Below are 5,000 nucleotides of genomic sequence, written 5' to 3'. Positions count from 1 at the left end.
ATGCGGAGAACAAATTTCACTGCGCTAACGTGTGTGACAAATCGTACGACTTTGACTTTGACTTTACCAGACCGCTGTGGAGAGTGCTAATAGCACTGCAGAAGGCAAATAACCTCTAGTCTAGGAAAACTACTTACATGATTTGGAATGGTTCTGACAGTTCTTCAGTAGACTGTTCTTTAGAGCCTATTTCATTAAGAGATTATGCTTGTTGTTACAGTAAATGGAATAGAAAGTAAGAAAGTATTCAATCTCCATCTCACTCCCCAATAGTTTGTTTTAATTAATAGTGTTTACTTTAGCACAAGAATAGAAAATGTCACACTGCAACATTTGCCGTTCTTACTATTCCTACTGAACATGAAAGTATGAAAGAATTCTCTCGCACACTGTCTCGCTCATTTGTTTACATTCCAGAGTCATGTTCAACACAGAACGATCCTCCCCCTTCTTGTGTGGGCTGTGTGTGTGCGTACACAGTATGCACGCGCACACAGCCACACACACACACGCGCGCACGTCGCACACACGCACACCTCGACATGTGTTTGATGTAAACACTGGTTGGTGTTTGGCAGTGTGTTCTGTGTATTCATGAAACAGTAGATTCAAATAAGTGTATGTGCTAAGTCCAAAGTAAAGGGAAAAAAGTTTAAAAAAGTAGAAGTAGGTAGATATTAGAATATATTTGGTTGTAATACTTTTAAATTCCATAAGCCACACTCATTTGACAGCTACTGTCAGCAGCAGCCTTATCACCAGTGACAGATCATTCTTTTTAATTTTTTCCCACTTCCCTAATGTCAGAATGCTGTATTTATCGCCACACTAAACCTGAATATGAACATTGTTAGCAGGTTATATTCAAACTATTATGTTGCATTATTAGCTGTGAAGACAAACGACTTATGGTGCAATGTAGTTTGTAGTTTTACTGGAATATCCCTGAGGTTGTGTGCACAAGAAATCATCTGCACGTACACACAAAAAAGCTTCTATAAAAATAGACCTGACTCTGACCTACCTAGACCAAACATACGCCAGACAACCTCCCTTCTACTTCCATTCCATCTCTTCTTGTCTCTTCTATTACTCATCCCTTCTTTTCAACCCCATCTATTCTCCCTTCATACTCTTTCGCTCTGCACTATTTCCTCATCCTTCCTTCACCCCCTCCTCTCTCTGACTTGATTGCTAGCGTATGTTGCCTGGCTTGGTAGATATGGGGAGGAGTGGTGGTAAGTGCTGTGTAGAGAAACAGTGAGGGGCGAGAGAGAGAGAGAGAGAGAGAGAGAGAGAGAGAGAGAGAGAGAGAGAGGGAGAGAGGGAGAGAAGGGGGAAGGGACTGTGCCCTCTCATGCAGAGAGTCACATGGTGTCCCTGATTGGAGAGAAAATGAGTAAAGACTGCAGGCTGGCTGAAATGGCAACAGAGCATACACACAAAGACTAGGTTGTTTAGACACATACTTACACAACAAGACAGAGGAGAGGAGAGGAGAGGAGAGGAGAGGAGAGGAGAGGAGAGGAGAGGAGAGGAGAGGAGAGGAGAGGAGAGGAGAGGAGATGGGGTGGCAATACGGGTGGGAGACAGAGGGATGGAGAGGTGTAGGGACAATGTTGAGAGAAAGGGGAGAGGGGAGAAATGCAGTTGCAGAAAGAAAGGCAGAGGATTAAGGGATAGAATGAGAATAAAGGTGAGGATGACAAAATGGGAGAAAAGAGATGTGACAGGGAAAAGCAAAGTGCAAGGTAGGAGGGGGAGAGTGAGAGACAGAGAGAGAGAGAGAGAGAGATGAACACTTATGACCCGTAAAAGTGGGTGGGAGAGAGACAGAAAGAATGTGGGATCAGACTGAGAGAGAGAGAGAGAGAGAGAGGGGGGGGGGGGGGTGAGTCGAGAGAGAGATCAGACTGTGTTGTGCTGTGTGTTTTCTGCCAGGCTGAGCTGTGATGTGATTGGCTGAAGGGGGGTGGGGGGTTTGAGGGGGAACCAGACCTGACTCTGAGATCAGAGACAGACAAAATGGCTTCCAGAGAACAGAGAGAACACGGTAACAGGGCACTGCTGTCATCTCCACCTCACACCCAGACGGAAACTGACACCACTCCCAGACGCGCACGACACTCCACGCGCATACAGTTAGACATGTCACAGTCATAGAACATGATACTGGTCATTTTTGGTTTAACACACCCACAATAATAATAATCATTATCATAATAATAATAATAATAATAATGTGGTTGGTTGACTGGTGATGATGATGATGATGATGATGATGATGATGATGATGATGATGATTAACAAGCACAACAGACACATCTAAAACAAACACGCAACTTTGTGGGTAAAACCTGCTAAACCACATAGTAGCCTAATAGTGATAGGTGGGGAAAGGTTAACTTACAAATAAATATTTCACCTCTAATTATCTAATTGTAATTTGGTTTGGAGCCATTTTCGTCCCTTTATTCTTTGTGCTTATGTGACGCACTTCCCTGCTGAAGTGCCATTGTTGCGTCTGTGTTCGCATGCCAGAGAAATCCCTTTAGCGAGAACTCACCCGGCGCGTGAGAAAATACAACAGGGTGAATACAAAAACAGTGACATATTTCAGCCACAGGATGGCGCCGTTAGAACATAATGCAAACAGCGTGCATACCAGGGATAGATATCGGAGATAATTTAGAAACTTAATGTTAATAGGAAGGCGACAGTCAGAGACACATATCATTTAACAAATGTGCATTGACTTATCTTTTTTTATTATCATTGCTGAACAAAGATATGTATTCTCTTGCTATTTTGTGGTGTTTATAGGCTAATATTGTTCCATTGTTTGTAGGCCTATCTTTGATTTCTATGTAACTGATATTTTATTTAATATGTTCAAATGGAACCACTGTCCCTTGTTGCTGATGTTTTGTTTTTTTTCAACACTTGCTGCTTTGCAATTACTTCCTGCAATTAATTTCTGACTGGCTCATCTATTACAGAATCATTAACACTCTTTTATGTAATGCATTATGCATACATAATGAAAAATGTATTGTATGCCTATGTGTTAACATTCATGTATGGTTATTCTTTCATGTAAATCCTGTAATTGTAGCGCTCACTATTCCATTTTTCATGCTTGGTGTGAAGACATGAAGACACCCTTGATGAAGAAAGGGACTTTGAATAAAAACCAGATTCAGAGCAGTGTGCAGGACTTTCTGTTCACAAAACTTATTTTCATGATTGTTTCAGTCACTATCCACAATGCACCTGTATCTGAACAAAGTGGATGTGCAAATATGTCCTGTGCATGCTTGATGGATGGGGAGCCACATCAAACGTAGTAGCTACACATATTTATTTTTCTTCTATTTCCTGTCCTGTGCCAACAGACAGTTTTCTTATAATCTGTTTTTCTAGTTTAGATTAACAATATAAACTATGTGATAGATTCTATAGTCTGTGGTGCACTGGTGGTGCTCTAACCTAACGCATTGGTTCCCAACCTTGGTACCACCTCAGAAAATATTTGGCTGATAACTGATGTTAAAATACAGGAGCGTATACCTGCCCTTTTTGTTCCATTCCTAAGCCAATAATGCTGCTGCTCTGACAAAACTCTGTCTAATCACTGCTCAGCACAACTGATGATATTTCTAATGTGATTATTCCGTTCTCAAATAGGGCTAGGTGCTGTCATGCTCATTTCAACACGGCTGGATAGCCTATTCCAACTATTGCTTGATCAGAAGAACTTCAAATTCAGTCCTATTTAAACTCTAGCTATTTGAAAACAGACGATCTACAAGCTCACAGCATTGTGATCTTGTAGATCTGCTACTTTCAAAAGATTTTTAATACATTTTAGAAAGGCCTATTATGATAAATTGTGTTGTGAAACGGGACATTGTGCATATTGAGTAGTACTTTCACTTTCATTGACTTTTTTTTAATTTATTTTTACTCTTGGTTACTTTTGGTTTGGTTTTGATTTTGAAGCTATACTTTTGTACTTTTAATCATGAAGTAAATGTTGATTACCAGACGTTTACTTGGTCTCCAGTGTTCTCACAGACCTATATATACTGTTCCGGTTACTGACTCTACAAAGTGGCAGCTTGTGTTGTTTCGTTAGATCTCCTCAGTACTGAATCAGACAGCACTCTTCCCCCGCACATGTGTAAAAAGTTGTGTAAAAAGTGTGAAGTAAGTGGTGCAACTCCATGTGGGGGTCCCCATAACTTCCAGACCCACAGGAACGCCCCCAGGGTGCCGGCCCGGTTCCGGCGAGCCGCCCCGCGTCTGAAACGGTCGAGAAATGACAGTTACCGTGTGGGGGTCCCCGTGGGGTCCCCGGAACATCCATACCCCCAGGAAAGCGCCCAGGGGGCCGGGCCGGTTCCGGCGAGCTGCCCCGCGTCCGAAACGGTTGAGAAATGACAGTTACCATGTGGGGGTCCCCAGGAGGTCCCTGTACTGTAACTGTACTGTACTGTACTATAAAATCCTCAATGATAATTTACGGTAACTCAGAGATGGATAATTCACCCTTTGCCAAGTCCCGCCCGTGGTTGTGCCCCTCTTCACACCCATTGGTTGCCGTTTTGTGGTTGGACAAAAATCCTTTCTCTCCATCCACTACCATTGAATGTTTTTCAGTGGCTTCATCATATTGATATTCCGTGCATTCAATTCTTATTTTAAACTTGGTGTCAGTAAAAAGGAACATCACAGGTGCAGCTTGGTGACTGGGCATATCATGTTTGTTTTTAACAAATGTTTTAGCAAATTCAACATAAACCAGGTGGAACCAGGGCGGAACAAGGCAGAAAGAGCCTGCTGGTTAGTCAGTCAGGGACCAATCAGAAGTCTGACAAATGGTGAATTTAACATTTTGCAGGGTTTTAGGCAAATATATAAGGCTATTTTCAATCTGTCCTAATGGAAATGGACATTCTGTCAAGCTTTCCTCATGGCATACTATATCTTAGGCGGAA

The 5,000-nt window shown here is 42.1% G+C and overlaps 1 protein-coding gene across 4 annotated transcripts in view; it reads left to right on the top strand.

Moving 5' to 3' along the window:
• The window catches only part of ldb1b (LIM-domain binding 1b), a 37,839-nt gene that overhangs the window by 9,435 nt on the left and 23,404 nt on the right, over window positions 1–5,000 (top strand). The window lies entirely within an intron of this gene.

The sequence above is a fragment of the Protomyctophum bolini genome (genome assembly GCF_963924005.1).
Source record: "Protomyctophum bolini genome assembly, chromosome: 3".
NCBI classification, from domain to species: Eukaryota; Metazoa; Chordata; class Actinopteri; order Myctophiformes; family Myctophidae; genus Protomyctophum; species Protomyctophum bolini.
Note: the sequence above shows the minus strand (reverse complement) of the source record. Positions and strands in the feature narration are given on the sequence as shown.